Source organism: Lactuca sativa, chromosome 7 (genome assembly GCF_002870075.4).
Source record: "Lactuca sativa cultivar Salinas chromosome 7, Lsat_Salinas_v11, whole genome shotgun sequence".
In the NCBI taxonomy this organism is placed as follows: Eukaryota; Viridiplantae; Streptophyta; class Magnoliopsida; order Asterales; family Asteraceae; genus Lactuca; species Lactuca sativa.
In genome coordinates, this window is record NC_056629.2 from 26,446,830 (window position 1) to 26,472,140 (window position 25,311).

A 25,311-nucleotide genomic window follows, 5' to 3' on the forward strand; every position below is an offset into this window, starting at 1 on the left:
AGAAGGTAACAAAAAACCTGATGGGTTTTGGTCCTAAGAACATCCTATGAGCTCATACAAACCCTAATGCTTGGATCTAGGTTTCTCTATTGTACATGCAAGTTATCCAAGACTATAAACCCTAATTCTAGCATACAAGTAATCATATTAACATAAGAATGGGTTTAAGATATTACCTTGATTGTTATGTAGCAATAACAATCCCAATTCCTCTTTGTATTGACTTTTGAAAGCTTAGAGTCACAAATTTCACTCCTCTAATGGTTCACAAACACCATAAGCAAGAGGATGAAGAGGAGAGAGAATGGAGGCTGCCCAAAACGTGTTCTAACCCTAGAAGAAGTCTTCCCCACGTTTTTGGGTCATAAGGGTCTTATATATAGTTAGGCAATTAGGGTTATCTAACAAGGAAACCCTAATTTGGATGCTTAAGCCCTAAGCAACCCATGGACTCCTTTAATTAGGGCCTTGGAAGATTTCCTTATGGGTTTCCCCATAGATTCGTCCACTCCTTATTATAAGGCAATCCATGGCCCAAATTGCAATTATCTTATAATTACAATTCCAGTCCCTTAAGTTTAATTAATCTCTTTTAGTCACAAAACTAATTACCAATTAATTATTGACTAATATTAATTAAACAATATGATTTCTCCTTTAATATATTATTCCCATAATATATTAATAAATCATATTTAATCCTCTCTCTCCATAATTCATCCTATCAAGTTGCTTTGGTGAAGGCAACCCAAAAGGACCATGCACCATCGGGTCAAGTACATACCAAAATAGTTATGGACTTAGACACTAATCCAACAGTCTCCCACTTGGATAAGTCTAATAACTATTCTGTGTATGACTTCAGATCCTAATCTGCAATCATAGCTTTCCAAAGCTGCTGTTAACTCTGATCGTATCAGATACGCATGTCCTTTAGATAAGGGATCATATATTCCTCCAATCTAGATATCATATGAGATATGATTTCAAATTATTCTCTTTGTACTATATCTCGATTCCCGATTTATAATGACTAACTAATTGAACAAATCAAATTAGCCCTAGCTCGGCCGAGCATTTACGTTTGTCATCACTAAATCATCGAGGGGCCCAAAGATATCGCTTTTATCCTACCTTGGATAAAAGGAACGGATAAACTTTGATACAATGCTTTCTTGCACTCACTCACCGAATCACACACAATAATATGTTTTATAACACCAAGTTACTAGTGCGTTTAGATATTATCAATGTGCAACCGATTTGCAAGATACAACTCACACATCTCAGTTTCAAGAATATAAGATGTTATCGTCTCACCAATCACTCATGACACAATCCATGGAGTGATCCAAGTGAGCGTGGGTTTAATCCAATGCTCAAATTCATATTCATAAGCACTCATGAACGTTGCAGCAAACATTTGCTTATGTCTAATACTCTTTCAGACAATCCACACACCAATTCACGACAGTCTTCATTCATATCTACTTCCAACATATGAACGACTGTGGCCCGTTCGAATAATTCGATTATTCTTAATAAACTCAATTATTCTGGAAGTCAAAACATGCAAAGTGAAACACAAGAATAATACTAATCCTATATGGCCTCAAACTTTTGAGTATAAATAAAACACCTTTTATTTATCACCATATCGATTACTCATTATTTGTCGTTTCGGGTAATCAACTTCTTACTTGAATTATTACACTTGTCCCATGCTCTTAGCATGCACACAATGTTTACCTATGGTTCTTACTTTTGTGAAATAGATCAAATTGAACACATTTCCAATCATTCTCATTTCACAACTCCAAATCCTTTTCCATAAGTGTGAGAATATCAAATTCTTGTTACTTATAAAATATGCTAGATTCTAACATTCTATGCAATGATCCTTTCGTAATGTCACTGCACCAAAGTCACAAAGACTATTGCCAATGATATTACAAAGTCCTCCATTGGACATTGTTACAAGACAATTCCTTAGATATGATGTCTCTCACTCAAAGTACATTCCTTTGAACATCCTTTTGCATAAAAGTTTCTAATCTAGACATAGATTTTCAATATTCAATTCCCAATATGGACACGCTTCCATATTTTCCATATGACAACTCATTCTTAATAGAATCTTATCTATTCGTAATGATGTCGATATGGTCCATCTAATATGAAAACATTTCCATAATTTCCATATGACAACTCATTCTTAATAGAATCTTTTCTATTCATAATAATGTCGATATGGTCCATCCAATACCATGCTTCCAACTACTCACAAGCAACCAATCCTCGTCAAACTTTGGATTGTCCTTTGATAGTTGTTTAATTATTTTAGTCAAAACCAATTCTAGTCCCTTTTCCCTCTAAATGCGCTCGACATTTGGAAAATTTTAGAATGGTGAAACATTAAAGCATTTGCAATCGATCATGTACCCGAAGCGTATGGGACACGACGCATAATGTTTTATTCGCTATGTTCTCAAAATTCGAATTGTGAAGAGGAATGCCGTAATCATAATCGAAATTTTAAGAACACACTATGTACCCTTGATTAAATTTATTAACATTTCTCAAACTAATCCTTTAGATTTGAAATGAAGCATAATATTCTCTCCCTTAATTATAGCAAAACAACTTTACAACCCTTACGACTTTGCAAGGTATAACTCTTGTTTTCTATAATTAATATTGCCAACTTGCAATACGTGCCTTAATAATCATACAATCATAACTTTTATGCTCCCACTATCATGATGATTATTATAAACATAACACTTATGCTCCCACTAGCTTCGACATGTATTCATAAACATCTTAACTTCCAGAAAGACAATACCTATTGAATTTCTTAAGTCCATGTTTCTAATACTTAATGCTTTGATAATCTTTTATCAAGGCCTCTTAAACTTATACACCTTTGCCTTAGATAGTTCATATGTGTGTCTAAACAATTAATACTAATTGCCAAACCTCACAATTCAAATCATGGAAAGGGATACCGTAACCATAATCGAATTCGAGAATGCAATTTTACAATCACTATCTTCTTAAAATCTTTCTTAGTGAAAGTATTTCCTCACAATCATTTTCATGAAGGAGGAAATCTTATGACACTTAGATTTAAACGGTGTATTTGTTCCTATCCATGTGAATTTGTCAAAACCAAAGTTTACGACAAATTCAAACTCATATGGATCGAACTTTCTTAATCTCGATTTCTTGCCTTATGGTAGCACAGCTGCCCACCATGTCTTCCAAGTAGTTAAGCAGCTCACCTTTTCTTATCAATGTACTTTTCATTGATCAAGGTCCTTGCCTTTTATGCATTCAAATGAGAACTCATAGAACTCATATGCGTAATTAACTTAATCGGAGCGGCACAGAAACAAAATAATGTCAACACGATAGGTTGTAAACCTCAACTCGTGTGCTAGTGATGATCGATAAGGTTTATTTGATTTGTTCTTGAAACCTTTCAAGACCAATAAGACTCCCACTGACTCCTTGACATATAAGAATCTCTTGTCAACAACCATTTCTTAACAAACAAATATTCAAGAGTTAGTGTAGCTTTTATCAAAACACTTCATAAATGGGTCCTAGTTGGTCTTTGTCTTATCCAAGACATCACAACTTTCCACATTTAATGAATGTTATAAACCTTCTTCGAATTTTATTAAGTTTAAACAATTATGGCAATTATCCTAAGTCAAAATAGGTAAAAATCCCGAAAATCCGCCTGTCTGACAGCTAAACTCGCTGAGTCCCCTTATAGACTCGCCGAGTAGGGGCCTACTCGCCGAGTCCACAATGGGACTCGTCGAGTACATCAGGCAGGAGGCAAAAAACGATTTTTTCAAGCATGAACAAATTAACAAGGCATCAATACAATAGAAACCAATCAAGTCTCTGATACCACTGATGGGTTTTGGTCCTAAGAACATCCTATGTGCTCATACAAACCCTAATGCTTGGATCTAGGTTTCTCTATTGTACATGCAAGTTATCCAAGACTATAAACCCTAATTCTAGCATACAAGTAATCATATTAACATAATAATGGGTTTAAGATATTACCTTGATTGTTATGTAGCAATAACAATCCCAATTCCTCTTTGTATTGACTTTAGAAAGCTTAGAGTCACAAATGTCACTCCTCTAATGGTTCACAAACACCATAAGCAAGAGGATGAAGAGGAGAGAGAATGGAGGCTGCCCAAAACGTGTTCTAACCCTAGAAGAAGTCTTCCCCACGTTTTTGGGTCATAAGGGTCTTATATATAGTTAGGCAATTAGGGTTATCTAACAAGGAAACCCTAATTTGGATGCTTAAGCCCTAAGCAACCCATGGACTCCTTTAATTAGGGCCTTGGACGATTTCCTTATGGGTTTCCCCATAGAATTCGTCCACTCCTTATTATAAGGCAATCCATGGCCCAAATTGCAATTATCTTATAATTACAATTCCAGTCCCTTAAGTTTAATTAATCTCTTTTAGTCACAAAACTAATTACCAATTAATTATTGACTAATATTAATTAAACAATATGATTTCTCCTTTAATATATTATTCCCATAATATATTAATAAATCATATTTAATCCTCTCTCTCCATAATTCATCCTATCAAGTTGCTTTGGTGAAGGCAACCCAAAAGGACCATGCACCATCGGGTCAAGTACATACCAAAATAGTTATGGACTTAGACACTAATCCAACAAAACCCTCATAGGACGGTCCCTAGAAAACTTAGGGCGATGCCTTGCTCTCCAAGCAAGCCATTTTTTGGGACTTCCAGAATACATTTAGAACGAACCAGATTGGTTCCAACTCGACAAATCCCGAGCATGCTAAAAATAAAAGCTCCTCAGCTCCCAGTGACAGATGCATCGTGTGAAGTTCCAAGTGCGCCTAAATCGTGCCATTTTGTGCACTCACTACGTCGGCTAGTGCTAGGCTAGGCTAGGTGAGCGTGTGTCGGCTTGGCCCATCCCTTGATCCACAAAAACCTTTGAAGGCTCATCTAGAGAAAAGCATTATAAACACACTAAACGTTTCTTCCACAACCAATATGGGATAACTGAAACTAGCCAACTTGCTTATTCCATTAAAATTTCCACCCCCTATCACACACCATCTTTGCACTCTCCCTAAGCGCTAATATGGCCATGCACTATAAATCCTTTTCATGACCCTTTAGAAGATAAACCACTAATCTTCACTTGAGGCGGCACCACCTCTAGATCATATATGCACAACCTATAGGTCATATAGGAAAAGTGTTACAACATCTTCTCTCATCAGAGGTTTGGTGAGCGGATCTGCCAAGTTTCTTCTTGTCTTGACATATACAACTTTAATGGCACCACTCTTAATTAGTTTTCTAAAAAATAATAGTGTCTCAGACCTACATGTCTCGACTTCCCACTATATACCAAGCCTAAATATATTTCCCATAAAATTGGCCTTACTATCACAGTACATGGGTATAAAAGGCATTATAATATCCCTCAGACGGATATCCATAAGTAGCTCGCGAATCTATTATGCCTCTTTTCCATTGTTGTTAAGGTAATTTGCTTTGCTTCCATCGTTAAATGAGCTATGCATGTTTGTTTCTTGCCCACCCAAGAAAAACACCACCAGCAAAAGTATAAATCTAACCACTTGTGGATTTTGAATCATTGGTGTGATCTATCCAACTAGCATCAAAATAACCTTTTAGTATTCCGTTAGATAACAAATACATCAACTCAAGCATACTTATCCTTTTTAGGTATCCCAGTACTCTACCCACTTCCTTCCAATGCCCCGTCCATGGATTGACAGTATACTAACTCAGTTTGCTTATAGTGAATGTGATATCAAGTAGAGTACAATGTGTTGCATACATCATGCTCCTAACTGCACTAGCGTATTCTAGTTGAGTCACTGCTCATCTAGAACTCACGTTTAGTTTTACAACTGAATCAACAAGAGTATTGAATTCCTTAATATTCAAATGTTGAAACTTTTTTAGAATTTTCTCTATATAATGAGATTAAATCAAAGAAATCTTATAGTATGTCCTTTTCACCTTGATACCAAGAATATTATCAACTTCTCTAAGATCTTTCATATTAAAGTTTGAGGATATATATGTATTCATCACATAAATACCTTCTATGTGAGTGTCAATGATCAACATATCATCAACATAAAGACATATAAAAACGATGTTTCAGATATGCATTTGGAATAACTACATTTGTTAGCATTATTGAGCTGAAATCTGAAAGCAATCACAGTTGTGTCAAATCTCTCATTCCACTGTTTGGGAGCTTGCTACAAACCTAACAAGGATTTAATAAGTCTACCACTTTATTTTCCTATCTAGGTATCACGAAACCTTCAGAAATTTACTTAAAACGCATATCTTAATACAAAAATCAAATAACAGGTAACACTAACTAAAATACCATATAACACATTAAACACTACTACAATCTATATTATGATGTAATACAATTTTATGAAATTGACATATTAATCATCTCCTATTGAACACAATCAAAATCCACACATATAAATTTGCTCAAAAGCACCTTTCATTCAAAATAAATTCATACAACTTCTTATAAACGATCTCCATTCTCGATTAGATTCCCTCTTCTAACTTAAATCCTTGCTGGAACTTAATGATGAAGTTAAATAGTTAAAACAAATATTTCTCAAGCATATGACGGTAAGGGCGAGACCATCAAATGTGATAGAATACTAAAATTATTAAATTGTGAACACAAACATTTGTCATATTCATAAGATAACATATTACAATCTACCTCCAACTCACATAAATCTTCGAACTCCAACCCATGAATCAAATCAGAATACCACTATGATAGGTCATGAATCAAGAATCAGAATACAAATATGGCAGTCAAAATCAGTAATTAGATTGCATATTAGTGAGATACAAACACTATACCTCCTGGAGGCCTCCGATCTTCTCTCTTCAGAATCAGATCATATCACTTTGCTATTTGGTGTCCCTTGTCCAGTAAACCACCACAAATTAGATTGTATCACTCAGAGAGAAACCAACACATAACCACTGGAACATAAGTTGAGAATTAGAGAAATAAGAACTTGAAATTACTGAAATTTCTAAAATTAGAGTATTAAGAAATAAGTAAACCGACTGTAAACACTTAGAGAGAAACCAATTCTTACTTCCTATCCAAGGGCATTCAAAATTTATGGGAGTGTTTCTAGGCATCAATTTCTCCAATTGACAACATTTGGGCGTGTTTCTAAGCGTCTAATGATGTTTTTTTCTAGGCATCGTAGATGATCCGATTTTTGAGTTGTTTCATGCCTAAGATTCCCTTCTCATGATAGAAATCAAATTGTTATCATTGAGCTATTTTTAGGCCAATATTATATATATATATATATATATATATATATATATATATATATATATATATATATATACTATTGATCAATAGACCACATTTATGCCCCTTAATTGTTTATGCCTAGGACTTAGCCTAACTTGCCTAGGTATTAGGTCGGGCCAACTTCCTTTTCTCTTTTGGTTTCTCCCATGTATATCTCTTTTGGAAGAAATATAATTTTTAATTTATAGGGTTTTGTAACTGACTTAATTTGTGGTGAGACAAACATGCCCAACGTGATCTACGTATTTCAGTAAATATCTTCGAAATATTTAATTTCTTTGGAAATATTTTCATATAAATTATCAACAACTTTTCTTAGTCTTTAAGCTATGAAAATATGCCTAAAATATGTCTTTTTAGCGTTCAATTTATCATATGGTCCTTTTTATCTGCAAAAAATAACAATTAATCATCATTTTAACCTTAAAAACATGTAAATACATATTAAATGTATCCCTTGAAACATGTATAATTTAGGACATAACAGTTTCGCTTCTCATCACTATCATTACTCCTTATATGATGAGTATAGGTTATAAAATGGGTTATTTGACCTAGTTTATAGTATAACCATGTAGGAGTATTTTGGTCTTTTAATTAACCTATGTTTGAAATCAAAAGGTAGGCTTTTAAAAGCACCAAGATTAGAAGAAAAAATTGTTTCATTGCTAACCTATTGAGGTGATTTTACTAGGAGCACAAGTCTCCTATACTTACTTTAAGGACCGACTCTATGTTTTGATTTCTTGTATGGTGGCTCTGATTGATATTATATCTTATGATTTAGCATTCTATGTGTTTACAAATGGTACTTGTTATTACTTTATCTATCTATATATATATATATATATATATATATATATATATATATATATATATATATATATATATATATGGATATTGTATTGATAAAATCTATGCATAGTTTTAGAAAAGGTTTATAGAGCATCCTTATTTGCATACATGTAGGATGGGAGACTATGAGTGTCACTAATGATACCTAAAGGGGTTTAACAATTAGGTATCAAATTTTACTTTAACCACTCCAATTCTAAAATTCTAATTGTAATGACTTTTAATGACCTTATACATACTCTAACTTGATTGAACATTTGATAATATTAATTCCAAGTATTAATCATCACATAATGAAGATCATGAGCAAATGATCTTCACTTCCAAAAAAATAGCAACCTCAATTGAAACATGATACCTCAAATAACAACATAGTTTTCAATAACCATTAGAATTCTTCCTATTAACTTCCATATGACCAAATCACTTTAAAAAATGGAATTATATGATGATAATAAGATAATCAAGTTCAAACATTGATCCTCATCAACTCAAAATTCCATGTATGATTGTTAGAAACTACAAAACATCATTTGACCTCTTTAAGCACCAACTTAAGTATGATTTCATATTCTAACTTACATTGATGACAAAATATAACACCCGCAACTTCGGGTTAGACAATTAAAATAAAATAAGTGATAAAATGAAATTTTTATAGAAGTTTATTTAGGATAAATAACATTAAAAAATGTCATAGTATATATGACAAAGATTTCGTACATATAAAGAACTTTGAAATCTGACATTGTATGAAGAAGTTACGCTTCTTCGCAATTTCGCGATTAAACCAACATGGTTGCACGTAGAAGTGGCAAAAATTGACATGACATGAAACCCGAAACGAAATAAACGGGTTTGGGTAAGATATGTCAACCCGTTTAAATAAACGGGTTGACACGACACGACACGAAAATTAAATGGGTAAGGTTAGGGTTGAGAATTTCAACTCGAATATGACTCGAAAATGACCCGTTTATTTTTATGCAAGTTTTTTGAATTATTTAAATAAACTAGAAAGATACAAAACCAAAAGCATAAGTAAAAGAAAACCTTTGAATTGAAATATTTTGTAATGTTGAAATGACTTAGCCGTCTAGATCAAGATTTCATTTCAGTTTTTCCATTCTCTCCAAACTACCCAGTCTCTTTCACCACTATCACATCCTCATGATCTTGTCATACGCCTCCCCAACTCTCACTCTTTTAATTTTGTCATCTAAACTTGCTATGACTTCATTTATTATGCCTCAAAACAATTAGTTTTTCATTTTTGCCTACCAAACTCCTACTCTTTCAACATGCTCAATCTTTGAACCACACATGACATGACATATTTCAAGGTATAGCCCTAACCCGAAACCCGACACGAACTCGACACGAAAATAAACGGGTTGACACGGCACGACACGTTAATTAAATGGGTCGGGTTAGGGTCAAGCACTTTCAACCCGTTTAGTGTTTCGACACGACACGAACCCGACACGATTGCCACCTCTAGTTGCACGTGTCGTAAAAAATGAATTTTAGAAAGGTTGCTTATTAGCCTAATCAATCTAAATAAAAGTCGTAGTAATAAAAAAAAACTGAGAGCATGCATATAGATAACATCCAAATCTTACTATGATAAAGTTATGATTTTTCAAAGTTTCAGCATAGCAGTATGGACATAGAAATCGAAATTCAAATAGGTTGATTGTTATTCAAAACAATGTAAACGAGAACTGAAGATCTCGTGCATATGAACCCCTCGATATAAAGACAATCGAGAATGGAGTTCGTACAAAGGATATACGAATTTCACACGGACTTTAACAATCTAAATCGGTCTAATAATGAGCTTTAGTTAGAGTGATATTTAGTTGTTGAGAACTTAATGAAAGTTTTAGAGCTCATCGAGAGTATTGTGGGAATATATAGAACGTTGAAAACGGAACTCCTACGCGAAAGTTATGGTTGTCCAAAGATCTGCAAGAAACTACCTGGGCTGACGGCATGACACCACCAAGAGGCGCCACGAGGCAATGTCGACATTCCTTTTCGTCTGAGAGACATGATGACATGGCTTCACAAGGTTGTGACATGTGACATCATGAAATGGTGACACATGTCACCTTCTAGAAGATGTTGAGGTGGACGAATATGCATGCAACATGTGTTGGGCAAAGAAGGAGACACGTCATTGAAGGGTGTGGCATGCCCAATAAGATACGCGGCATGCCTGGATTTAGAACCCTATAAATACCCCTCAAAATCTTCTCATTTCTCACACATTTCAAACTCATTCTCTCTTAAACGTTTTCCTGCTTTTGGTCCAACTTTTCTTAGTTTTTAGAGTGTTTTAGTGGGGCTCTAAATCATTAGAGAGTCCAACAAATAGAAGCTTTCGGGTCGATATTCCGCCCTCGCAATTTCTTGGTTTTTGCTAAAATCCGTGTAAATTAAGTTGCATTTATTTTATTCCAAGTTACTTCCATGTGTAACTTATATTTATGTTCATAGTCGTTATTAGGAACCTATAAATAAAATTTATCAATGATTCCAAGTCACTATACAGATTGATCTACTTACGGGAATAATGTGTTGGGCTGAATTTAGTGAGGTGTTTAAAATGAGATTTCCAAACATAATACTTTGTACACCAATCAGACCCTACCTCCGATATGAACCTACCTAGTTGTTCCTTACTTGATAGATCTTGATGTAGACATTGGGATTAGTGAGGAATCTAGACTATCATTAGTCACCAGGAATATAAGACTAAAACTTAGTGATATTCATACCTAGGAAACATCAAAAGAAAAGCGAAAGTGTTAGGCGAAGCGCTGCCGAATTCATCAGTCATCCACTTTTAATAAGTGAATGCATAGTTACTTTCATCTTACACATAGAAATAAAGTATTTAGATAATTAAATATTTATATGTGCCTATTATCTGCAATATGTAATGGATGGAACTATATGACAAGTTTTTACTTGATTTAATTGTATAAGTATTTCCGTACTTATCTATATATATATATATATATATATATATATATATATATATATATATATATATATATATATATATATCGGGTAGTGATGAGAGATGATTAGGAGATGTCATGACTTTTACTCGTGATGATTACGATGTAGTCATCTAACAAAGTATAGATAGCGACCACTGACGACTCTAACGGTCCAGTGGAACAATGGCACACTCAAAACATGTAAGTGATGAACTATATGTTCATGCGATGTACTCTACCCCTTATGGACATGTATTGCAAAATAGTACTATCTATGTGATGTTAGGCGATGATCCTTAGGAGAGGTCCTTAGCAATGAAAATATAAGAAAATGTGATGTTGGCAATGATCTTTAGGATTAGTTTCGTAGAGATAAATATAGAAGAAAAATGGAGATGGGTAATCAGGTAAACTGTTTGATAATTAAACATATTAACTATATTACTGTGGGTTGAAAATCATATGTACTCGCCATGTTTCCCAACCTGACATATTTAGTTTCTTTGTATCACAGGTATAGATATGAAGACATTTGATGTTTGGATCTGATGAAAGATTAAATGAAATGTAGGCTATTAGATATTGTAAGACCGATAATGATTATGTTTATACTTGTGTTTCTTATATCAGTTATGACATCTCAAAGTTTTTAATAATCGTTGAAAAACATCTCTTCATAAATACTTTTTATAAGACAAATTCTGTATTTATAAATAAACTCTATTTTAAAATAAACATAAATAAAAAGGTTTTTTCTGACCGTAAAAATTGGAATATCACACAAAATAACTTAATGTAAACTAAAAACTAGATAATTTCTCAATTCAATTAATGAGATTCGAATTATAAGGGAGTTATGGTTGAAAATCCTAAAAAAAACTCCATCAAAACTGTAATTAAGCATCGAATACGGAAGTTGTTGCTTGGAGAATGAATCCGGAAAGAAAATAGAAGTTTGTAACTTCATTAAACTCTACAATCAAGCTTGAAATTAGGATTTGAAGACACAACTCAAAGTCCTAGAAAATGAAATTGAAGATATTAACAGATAAATGAGAGGTCATGGCTTCAATTCTCGTTAGGAGACATAGGTGGTTTTAGGAGTAGGTTAGTTTACCGGTTCAAAAAAAAAAAAAAAAAAAAAAAAAAAAAAAAAAAAAAAAAAAACAACAACAACAACAACCACCTTCTTCAAAGCTAGAAAATGATGAAACAATAGCTAAATCTTCATTAAAAAAATGATCTTTAAATCTCCATTGGACATGAAAAAACGCCTATTCTACACTTATTAGATCGTCCGGTATACACTACATGAACCGTCTCGTGGTCTACGTGGCCACGGAAAACGCCCGTACACACTACCCCGACCATTCATGGTTGGGCGTGTTCGTGGTGATTTGTGGTGGACAACATGAAGGACCACAACCTTCTTCTTCTCTCTCTTCTTCATGGTCGTGAATGGTACACCAACAATGGTTCATGACCGGTGATGGTCTCGTGATTCCGTTGTTTGTGATATGTATAGCGGAAGGCCTTACATGGTTGTTCTCGTATGGATGAAAGAAAAAGAGTAACTACCTTATATACTTGTTTATTTACACATTAACCCCTAAATCTATTTTTTCTGAAGTGATCACCATTTAAGTCTAAAAACTAGTCAAAGTTTCCATTCTTCCGATATAAACCCCATTTAACAAATTTGTTTATAAATTAAGTCACACCATGTCAAACTTATATTTAGCAAATTTGGCAAGTTTGATCCCTAATACTTAAATTTCCCATAATAACTTTCATAAATATTTCCAACTTAGAAAATTCGAATTTAACGTCTAACTATTAGTTTTCATAACATTTAAGTCCTTCATCTCAACTAAGTAAAGGTCATACAAAATTTTCTCTAAATGAGATGTTATAGTTATATGTCTTTCAAATGATTTTGTCAAATAATTATCTTCTCTTAAAATGATTTTGTCTCTGTAATCACAAAGAAACCTAAATGTCATATTCTATCAATTTAATTAGACTTTGAATTTCACATATCATACTTAAGTCTAACCACTTTTTATGTGTTCAGTGCTTATTTTTACTAGTTCTCGACTCAATATCAATGTTCCAACTTAATTTTAATCAACTAACATAATCATTTCCATTAAGTTTCACTTTTTTAAAATTTTAAATTCTTACATTTTTGCAACAAGGAAGAGTGGTCATTCCAAACAAACTTATGGTTGATTAACTAAGTCAATTTACCCCTAAAAATTTAAAACTACCCATATAAAGCTCATTTACCCTAAATAGATCGAAATTTCCAAATTAGGTTGCTTCCAATACCAAAAGTAAAGTTTTATCTTCTTGATAATAATTAATAATGATAATACTTTTTTTTTACTCATCCTCTCATTGATTTAGCCAAATGTCACACTCTCATTGATTTTGTCAAATGTCACACTCTTATTGATTTAGCCACATGTCATTTTGTAGTTATTTTTAATTAATTTTTTTTCCACATGGCATTTTGTGGTTTTTTTTCATTTTATTAATTTCCACGTAATATTTAAATGTCATAATTGCAATAAATATAATAATAATTGCATATCAATTTCATTAATTGACTTCTTTTTAATTTCAAAAATTCAAAATTAAAGTTTATTAGTTTCCTTTGTTTATTTATCTAACTTATTTGTTTAAATTAAAAGAAAAACAAACAATTTAATTTTAATAATTCAATATTTTTCTATTTTTTTCTCATAAATTCAAACTTCTCAAATGTTTAAAATTTCATATTTTTTTTCTTTAAAATGAACTCATGTAATACATAGGTCTTACACCTAGTAAGCTTTTATACATACTTCTAAAGCATTATAGACGCGCAAATCTTTTACATTATCTTTTTCTAAGGAATTCTAATCTTTCCAAACTTAACTCATATTCTACTTGACCTTCAAATTCACATTTGGGGTAACTAATCCTGGTTAACTACTTCTATAATGTAATCTCTTTAAGGTGGAATTGTTCGATATTATTTTTTTTTTGAACCGGCAAATACAAATATACTAATCTACTCCTAAACTAACACCTAATTCTACCTATGTCCACGACGGGACTTGAACCCTCGACCTCAAAGAGGGAGGACATCGACGAGACTAAGGTCAACTCCAACTTTTCTTTTTCATATTTAAGACTAAGGGGTGTGACGTTTTTTTACCGATGATAAAAATGTGTCATGTAAGCATCACGTCAACTTTTACATTTTTTATAATTTTCACCTACGGAATAGGGTGTGGTAAATAGTTTACCTATGAGTTTTTTTTCCTTTATTTTTTGTTTTTTAATTTCAATAAAAAAAATAAGAATTTTTTTAAAAATCATACTAAAATTAAAAATAACATAAAATTAAAAATTACATTTTAGAAATTCTAAAAATAAAAAATAACATGAAATTAAAAACTACATTAAAACCTAAAAAAAACATGACGTGAAAAATTAAAACAAAATTAAAAAAAATAATAATAAAAAAAGCCTAGAAAAAAACATAAAATTGAAATTTCATTTGTTGTTTAGCTTATATTTTTCGCGAATAGACTGCTTCACCGCTTTAGCCGTCTCTTGGTCTTCGGGGTCGAGTTGTCTCACATCTTACAATTAACAACGAATACTCTATGAGTCGGAAGGTTTCAGTCATATGTCTATTCAAAGTAGAATTCAATTGTGTCATCATTTCTTAAGATCTAGCTGATCGTTCGGTTCTGACTGACGAATTTGAAGATGTCGCTTTGCCTTTTCCTTTTGCTAGAGCTTTCGTTTTGTCCCTTCTCATTGGAGGAGGAGACGGACATATTTCTTCAATGTTTTTGTTATCATCATTAAGATTAACGCCTACATGACCATCTGATGAGACTTGTTGTGAGCTCGAATATGAAGATATTCAGCTTCTTTTTGGTGGATTATCAATTTCTTCATGTGTTGCAAGTTCCCTCTACTTAATGCTTATTTTGACAACTCCCCACACATTAATAAACTTAAAAGGCTTTAACAAATCATCTTGGAATGTAGCGTGTGTTTTTTTCAACAAACCCGCTTCACTTTCTCCACTAGCTCATTGATTTTCAAAGTTTGTGTAATTTTCATTCCAATGTGTGATGAGTTTGTTCATAAGATTCCATTTGGAGTTATATTGGTCGGAGGTCTGACAATCCGGATTTCGACCCATTCCCCTACAAAATCGCTCTGTGATACATAACCAAAATTGATCACGATTTTGACCATTTCCCGTGCCACCATCTTTGGATATGTCGACCATGCGTTTGCTAACTCAATTTCTTCTTTTTGTGTCCATCTTCTCGGATCAGCCTTCCCTTTCTTTTGTTGTTGAGGTTGTTCTTGTTGTTCTTCATGTTCGGAATCAGAAACAATTTCGGTTAAAGGTGTGAAAGGCGATTGGGATGGAAATTAGGTTTGAGATGGTTGGATTTAGAGTTGAGATTGGAAATGAAATTGTTGGGGCATTTGGAATTGTGCATAATAGCAAGGAACACCATCAATTTGTGGTCGGTAAGGTGGTGGTGATGACAGATCGTAGCCGAAAAGTGCGAAAGAGTTGTTAACATTTTGGTTTGAGCATTTTGATTGAAAGAGTTTGGATTGTTGGAAGACATTTTCAATGAAAAATGTTTGTTGAGAGTGTATAGTGTGGTTAAATTTTGAAAATATGAATTGTATACATAATAGTTTTTTTATGTATATAAAAAAAAAAAAAAAAAAAAAAAAAAAGGAAAATTGCCCTGATAGCCATTGCCGACCGTCAAAAATTCAAACCTTCACCCCGGTAGAAAGCCACCGCCGGTAAAAACGACCTCACGGTTCGGTGTTCACCAGCAATGAAATCAGCCACGTCGGATACCGCCGGCAAATACTTTACAACACCTTGCAGCCTAAGGTATAGTAAAGCTTTTACCTTAATTCCAACAATATATGTTATTAATACATCATTATCTTTAGTAGACTTGACTTGTTATCTACGTACCTTATAATTTCGTAGGATTTCCATATATGAATTCTTAAATAGTAAGATAATGTCGAGAATTAATTGCATAGAATTCTAATGGTCAAACTAAGCAACGATTTGACAGCAATACGAGCTCATCCTAATGTTCATGCAAAGAAAGGATTATTATGCATCAACCAAAATCCATGACAATAGTCATGAAAGGGGTGATGTATATATCATCCAACCAAAACTCCAAATGGAATTATTCTTTTCATGAACAAAAAGGGGTGGAACCCAGTATTTTCAACACATTGTTGTATAGAAGATGAAAATTAAATACTGCAAAGTTAAATATCTAAAACTGAATAAAGCGTTCAAAAAATCATATATTTTTTTTGTCACCAATCCACTATCGTATTTCATACCAATTCAATAAATAATAACACAAAATAAAATTAAAAAAAATAAAATAAAATTCAAGATTTCTAAACTGAAAAACATGGTTTGAAAAAGTTGTTTTTTTGACAATTCATCTACATAAATTAAAAAAAAATTAAATTCAAGATTTCTAAACTGAAAAACATGGTTTGAAAAAGTTATTGTTTTGGACAATTCATCTAAATGAAAAGGTATGTTTAAGGAAATGACCGAAAAGGACATAATGTAAAGAAAGAACTACCTAATATCCAACCAAAGCACACAATAAAACAAAAGGGTACCAATATATTACTATTATATATATGAAATAAGTCAATCAATCATTGGTACTAATCAATCCACACCTCTCTCTCATAAGTTGCCCCTAATGACGGGGCAAATTGGTAATTTCACCTCTGAAGAAATACTGAGAAATCTTCACGCCATTGGATCATCCATTGCCAGTTATAGTAACCATACGCAAAAATCTTTGATAATTCCATTTTTGTCCTCCTCACATCTTCCCTCTTGATCAATGGAGAAGATTATTGGGACACGTGCAAAGATGACAGCCCTCCCTTCCTCCTCTGTCAATCATACAATCAAAATTAGACATTTCATGTTCTTGGTTTTAAACCCAAATGAATTCAGATATTAATGTTTCTAAAGGAGTAATAACTCATCTCTTTATTTGTCGTTTTAATAATAAAAGATATAAATGATGTAAAGATTATAAAGATGGCTAAACTAAATTATCTAAAAAATAAGTATATATCAAACTAAATTTGAAAAATTAAGTTTCCTTAAACTCATTGTATATGGTATTCATATTCACAATCTAATTAAAATAAGAATACGGTCCTTCCATTAGACTTATTTACATTGAAAGTAGAGAAGAATAATTGCATTTATCTGACTCATAAAAAATTTCAAAACTTTTTTTTAGAATAAAGTAGAATAAAAGACACCCACAAAAGGATAATTTATTTTCAAGAAAAAAGAAGCATATACCTACGTATATATAACATATTTGTATGTTTATACACATCCTTTACATTCCTATGTGTCTATAAGGAATGTTAAAACATATGAACGATGATGAAGAATCATATTTTTCAGAAAATTATCAACATGCATAATCTTATTCTCAAAAAACCAATGAAAATTCAAGATACACACATTCATATGACATAGATACATGTAAACACACATACATACATGCATATGTATACATATATGAATACACGTATGTATATACATAGATATACAACATATAGATACAAGATGATGATGCATGAATGAGAGAAAGAGACTTACAAGTATGAGTTGAGGAAGAAGAGATTCAAGAAGGTTTGGGGGGTAAAGAGAGGGGTTAAAGAAGAAGATGTCGGGTGGGGGTGGGGTGGGGTAGGGGTGGGGTGGGATGGGTAGAGGGGTTGAGAAGGCGTGTAGTTTGTTAGGTAGCTGGGCTGGATGACAGAGGTTGCGTGTGGGATTTCAACATGCTTATATATAGCTGGCCTTATATAGAGAGTCGAAAGTACTAAATTCAAGAAAATTTACAACATTTACTTCAAAAAGTACAGGTTACTGAAGAGTAGTTGTTCTGAAATAAAAAATATTACTCTGAAAATAGGCACCTGTAAGTATATGTTATCTCCTATTATGTAAGTTGCTTAGGTCACCACTCCCATCCTTTTACAGATTTTAATAAGAGAAATTATTTTTCATTTATATGTTTAGTCAATTCATTTAATTAATTTATTTTAGTTTGTACACGTTATATACACAATTTCAACGTATCATAAAAATATTGTTTAGAAATAAAGTAATAAGGAAAATAAATTTACTTAAAGTGGTTGACTTTTAGGTTTTGAGGGGATAATTAGTTAATTACTGAAATTTATGTGATAATAAACAAAATTCGAAAATTATTATATATGGGCTATACCTTTTTTTATACGTTAAAATAACAAAATGGAAGGAGATTGCCACACAGAAACTGTATCATCAAAACTAATTGTGTTTTCTTTTGTTTTAATAATATTTTACCTGGCGTTAAAAAAAATATATCAAACTTATTGTGAAATAACTATATACTTTTTTAATAAGCTATTTATGAAATCTTTTTAATTTTACGAAATTAATTTATTAATAATTTTTTCTGATTATCTTTTTTGTTAAGTCCTGTAATTCATATTTTCTCTTTTTAATGCATTCTTTGTCCAATACAAAATAAAAAAAAAAAAATAAAAAAAAAAAAAAAAAAAAACAAGAGAGAGAGAGAGAGAGAGATTATATTACTAGTTTTTGCAAGTGGACTCTGTCCATATGGTGCAAGTTTTGAAGTTTCGCAAAAACTTCACAAACCTTTTGGTTAATTACTTTTCTTTGTTAAATCCCTTGTGATATGTTTTGAGAAATCGGAAATGAAATCACTACAAACTTCTGTTAATACTTGGGTCAATATATAAGTATTTTCAAGTTCTTGTCATTGCAATATTATTTTTGAAACACAACACGATAAACATAACAATAGTCAACATTACTAATAAGTAATAGTGGAACACAAGAAACACTACATCAATGGAACACCAAAGAAGTTTCATTCATATCTAGAGAGAAGCAAATGTAGGAACATGAGAAGTGAAAACAGATTGTTTTATTTATAATCAGGATAGGAAATATATAACATTGTGTATTATACAGTGGTGACTAATGAGATCGTAACCCTTACTTCTACTTAAGACTTTTCACATCAATAAGTCGGCCAGTGACAATAACAGACATAGAAGACTAAGGTGTTGTTTGTTTTTACGAAACGAAAATGTCTGAAATCTGCGGACCACCTCTACAACCCTCTGTAGCAGATGAGGTGGACCAAACGGCTAAAACATTTAATAAAAAGTCTATTTTTTTTAATGTCTACAGACTGCTGCAATAAGTTAAAGTAAATTGTGAATATGTTTGAAACAGATGGTCTAATGTTACATCGCGCAACACACACACAACAGTTTTAAAGTTAAAAATCTTCAAAAACAAACTTCTGCAAATAGCCAAGTGTTGCGAGGCGCAGCAATAAATGGTCAAAAATGGGTTTTAGAAAAAAAAAATACAAATAGCACCTAAGACAAATATGTGTAGCACCGCAAATTCAATGTTTTAAACTTTATGTGAATTATTTTCCCAATTTCATTAATATTTAATGCAATAAAAACTATGTAGCCGTATGTGAGGTGTAAATATTAAGGACCGATGAAGCACAATTTGAAAAATATGCATAAAGTAAGTAGAAAACAAGTAAAGTATAATGTCAATATAGTTATAAATCTCTCATCTTTATAATCTTGTAAATAAGGTCTTCCAAATGAATATAATTCAAAATATGTGATATCCTTGCATCATATTCTTTTAAAATCTATATAGCTTTTCATTTTTTCTAATTAATAACATCCACTCAAAAGTTTTCTAACTTATGATAATTAATGATGCTAATGACACAAATTGATATATATATATATATATATATATATATATATATATATATATATATATATATATATATATATATATATATATATATATATCATATTAGTAGATTTTGTTGGTTGAGTTTTTAGAACTAGGGTTGGTTTGGTGTTAGATTAAAGGTTTCAAACAAAAAAAAATTAAGGTGAATAAATCATATGAATGAATATGATGTCAAGATGTATTTGAGAGACGTATAACTATTTTTTAAGCTTTTTACCGAAACTTTCTACAATTTTATTGGTATTATTATTATATTACTGGCACAATTATGATGTTCATTTTTATGCATTGTCCATTTTCTTGATTCTTCCATAATATATGAATTGTAATGGGCATATAACATGATGACATTTTTTCAGTTGTTTGTTATCCTTTTTTATTGGGAAAATATCATTTTAACTCTACCAACTTTCTTCATTTGTTGTAAAAGGTCACTCATATTTTTCTTTTTTGCACTTTATAGGAATTAATTATGGGTTTTGAGCATTCTAACACTCCTATGGTGTACATGCAACCCTATAAATCTTGGATCTATATTTTCTCTATTATAAATGCAAATATTCAACATTCCCAGGTTTCATCCTAACCAACATAATATGAAGCAACTATACTACAAAAGCCTAGTTAGATGACATACCTTTTGATGTAGCTTGAAGTCTTGAACTTTAAGAGCTTAGTCCCAATAGTGTGGAAGCCTCAAGTGGAATCACAAATCACCAAAACCACCTTAGAAAACTTGAGAGAATATAATGCACACTAGAAATCATCCCACTCTTGTATCCTCACACACTAGTGTCATTTCATGTGCCAAAGACCTCTTTATATAGTATGGAGGATTAGGGTTACATTCATGTAAACCCTAATACCAATGACCTTTCATTTTCATAGGATCCATGGGTTAAAAACTCCATGGACTATCCATGCAAGCTTAGCCCAACCTAAATGAACTTGACCCATCCTATATATAAGAGTCCATATTTAATTAGTTCTTTTTTTTTATCACTAAGTTAATTCTTGATCAATATTAATTAAATAATATGATTCCATATTAATATATTAGAACTTATAATATATTAATATAAATCATAAACATACTATTCTCAAACGACTATCCATATAAATTGTTCCGGTGAAGTGCAACCCAAATGGACCATGCTACTATCGGGTCGAATACATACCAATAATAGTTATGGGCTTAGACATCTAATTTAATAGTCTCCCACTTGGATAAGTCTAAAACTATTATTGTATATTACTCCAAGATCCGGACTAGCAATCGTAGCTCTTAAAGCCGATGCCGAACTCTAACCTAGTCAAATGACTTGTCCATTAGATAAGGGATCATATATTCCTCCATTCTAGATATCATATGGACTGAGATATGGATTATAATCATTCTCTTTGTCCATTTGTTTTTTCCCGATTTTCGATTTATGACAACTGACTAATTGAACAAATCAAATCAGTACATGCTTGGCCAAGCACTTAGGGGTGTCATCACTAAATCATCGAGGAGCCCACATATATCTCTTTTATCCCTTTAAGGGTAAAAGGAATGGATAAACTTCGACTCATATGCTTGTTCTACTACTTTTTGAATCATACATAAAGGCACATTTTATAACATCAAGTTACCAATGCTTTTTCGTAAATCAATGTATAACCAACTCATATCTCTAGGTTTGAAGAATATAAGATATTATCGTCTCATGATCACTCGTGATAAAATCCATGAAGTGAGTCAAATGAGCGTGGGTTTAATCCAATACTCAGAACTTATGAGCACCCATGAATGTTGTAGCAACTCTTTGCTATGTCCAACACCTTAGACATCTACAAGCCAACTTCATGACAGTCTTGCCTTAATACCTGCTTCCAACGTATTATCGACTGTGGATGGTTTGAATAACTTAGTCATTCGAGAAGAATGACCTAGTTATTCTGGAAGTCAAAACATACAAAGTGAAACATAAGAATAATCAAATCCAATATGGCCCCAAGCACCTTTGTGAGTAAATAGAACACCTTTTTATTTAAACACCATATTGATTACTCATTATTCATTGTATAATGTTTCAAATAATAAACTTTATACTTTAATATGAAACAATATTCATGTTGTGCTCCAAGCATGCACACTATGTTTGTCCAAACAATAGTTTCGCCATGCACCAAGTATGCACACTGTGTTTTTCTATGATCCTTACTTTTTGGAATAGATTAATTGAACATAATTCCAATGATTCACATTTCACAATCCCAAATCCTCATCGTAAATGTAAGAATTCCAAATTCCTGCCATTTATCGAAATCTGTTAGATTCTAAACTTATATGCATTGATCCTCTCGTAATGACTATGCACAAAGTCACAAAGACTTGTCAACAGACATTACAGAGTATTCCAATGGAGATCATTCCATGGAAACGAAGTCTCAAATTCAAAGTATAATGATTTGAACATCCTTCTTGCATTAAGTTTCCTAATCTTACACATATCTAATGAGTAACTTCCACCTATGGGAACATTTCCACATTCCCATTTTGACTAGCACTTCTGAACAAGAGTTGCCTCTTTTCAGAATATGTCAATATGGTCCTCTCCAAAAAATTTACACCATACTTCTAACTGTCCCTGAGCAATCAATCTTTGGTAAACCTTAGATTGTCCTCGACAATTGCTTAATCACTTTATTCATATCCGGTTCTAGTACTTTTTCCCTCTTAATGCCATAGGCATTTGGAAGAATTTAGAACAAATGAATATTATAGCACATGCAATCGATCCTATATCTGAAGCATATGGGACACGATCCATGATGTCTCACAAAAAGACATGATACTAGACCAGTCTTTTGCTATAATATCTTTATTTCTATTTGCCATGTTCTCATAATTCAAATTATGAAAAGGGATGTCGTAATCATAATCAAATTTTAGAACGCAAATAATGTTCCCATATATAGAATTCCCATATGTTGAACCATTCCAACATAACATTCATATATATACTTGACTAAATTTGATTAAAATCTCACGATCTAAGCTTTTAGTATAATTTCCTCTCCCTTAATTATAGCAAAACAACTTTTCCCAATTGAAACTTTTGTTTTCTGTAATTAACATTGCTAACTTGAAACACTTATTATAATTATCATGATCCCACTTGCATGATGATTATTAGCATAACACTTATGCTACCACTAGCTTTGACATGTACTCAGAAATCAGCTGGACTTCTAGAAATCAATACTTTATTGACTTTCTTACCAAAGTTCAGATTTTTGATACGAGATGCTTTGATAAAACTTTATCAAATCATACACCTTTCCTAAGATAGCACACATGTGTGTCTAAACAATTTTAGAACTATGAAGAGGGATATTGTAATCATAGTCACAATTGTTTAGACCTTTGCCATTTCTCACAAGTCCATGTTAGTGTGTCGGTTAACCACACACGCTCCACTGACGACTTTGAGAATGCAAATATCACAATTGCTATCTACTTAAAATCACTTAGTGAAAGCATTTTCGTCACCATCATTTTCATGAATTAGAGAGAAACCTTATGACACTTAGATTTTATGGTGTATGTGTTCTTATCCATGTGAATTTGTCAAAACCATAATCACAAGACAAGGTTAGTGATAAATCCAAACTCATATGGACTGAACTTGTGCAGTCTTAACTCCTTGCCACTTGGCAGCTCAAGGGCCTGCCATTGCTTCCAATTTGTTATGCAACCAATTGAGAACTCTCAGAACTCATATGCAAAGTCAACTTTAGCTGGAATGGGCACAAAAATAGGAATATGTCAACACGATAGGTTATAAACCTCAAGTCGTGTGCTAGTGATGAACTACAAGTTTTATTCTTGATTTGATCTTGAACCTCTTTCAGGATCTTTTAGACTCCCAGTGTCCTCTTGACATGTAAGACTCTCTTGCCAAATATTCAAGAGATAGTGCAGATTTTGTATCAAGACAAACACTTCACACAATTGGCCTTAGTTGGTCTTTGTTTTATCAAAAACATCACAACTTACCAATTTCAAATGCACAAGAGTAGAACACATTTTACTCTTACATTTGACAAGTGTTATAAACCTTCTTTTAAGATATGTCACTCAATTTACAATCTTGGAGTATGACTCTAAGAATTGTTTTGGAACGAAGTATGACTCATCTTCTTGATTTAACCACTTCAACAATTCATGACTCCTCTTCTTAGCCATAAGAATGCACTAAGATGTCCTTAAAGGATGAATTGTGATATGGTCTCCTAATCATTAAGATGATCACAAAACATGATACTAAAGTACTCTCCCATCTTTTCAGATTTGAGAAACTTTTATCTTTCTACCTAATTTGATTCTTCTCATTCGTTCTGCCATACATCGAAACTTTTCCAATGTTTCAGAATTATACTTAAACTTGTAAGTATAACCATATTTACTAAACTTTAGTAAATCATGACGAATAGTATTATCGATCTTTTGTGGTGGACCTGACTAGCGCACAACCAAGTGTACTCGATCCCTTTGTCCTTCACTTGACTCACATGTACATGTGAACAAGGAATTAGTCTTAATTTTCCAAAGATGAAAATTCTCATTCATCATACGACTTGCACGATTCCAAGTTTCGGTCCAATTGAAAACTTAGGTGATGAGAATCTTTCCTTATTTGGTAAATTTAGACACTACCACAAATGAAAGAATCAAATTCATATTTCCATTATTGCTAGAAACATGCAAACATCAATTTTCCATAAATTCCATTGCAAGGAGATATAAAATAAAGTAAAAAAAATTATTTTTTATAAATGCAGAAAAAACTTTTTCCTTACAATGCAACTTTAACTGAAAACTATGCTATTACATATTTTCTAGCAATTTATCATAACTCCTAAGTAGTAGCTCAAGAATCCGATCTTCGAACCAAGCGATTGAAATCCCTCTTCGCGATTAGATTCAACATACTCTTCCTTTAAGTTTCCTTCCCTTTGCTTGATCTTGCCGAACATTAAAATGTAGTCGAGGATCATCAATTAGGAACTT

At 32.3% G+C, this 25,311-nt stretch overlaps 1 long non-coding RNA gene across 1 annotated transcript; it reads right to left on the reverse strand.

Annotated features, from left to right (window-relative positions):
* Positions 1-17,007: 17,007 nt before the first annotated feature.
* Positions 17,008-18,392, reverse strand: LOC111907528 (uncharacterized). The gene is made up of 2 exons (XR_002855585.3): positions 18,039-18,392; positions 17,008-17,308 (listed from the first exon to the last, which is right to left on the reverse strand). It is a non-coding gene; the product is annotated as an uncharacterized LOC111907528 (long non-coding RNA).
* Between the last annotated feature and the right edge of the window lie 6,919 nt (positions 18,393-25,311).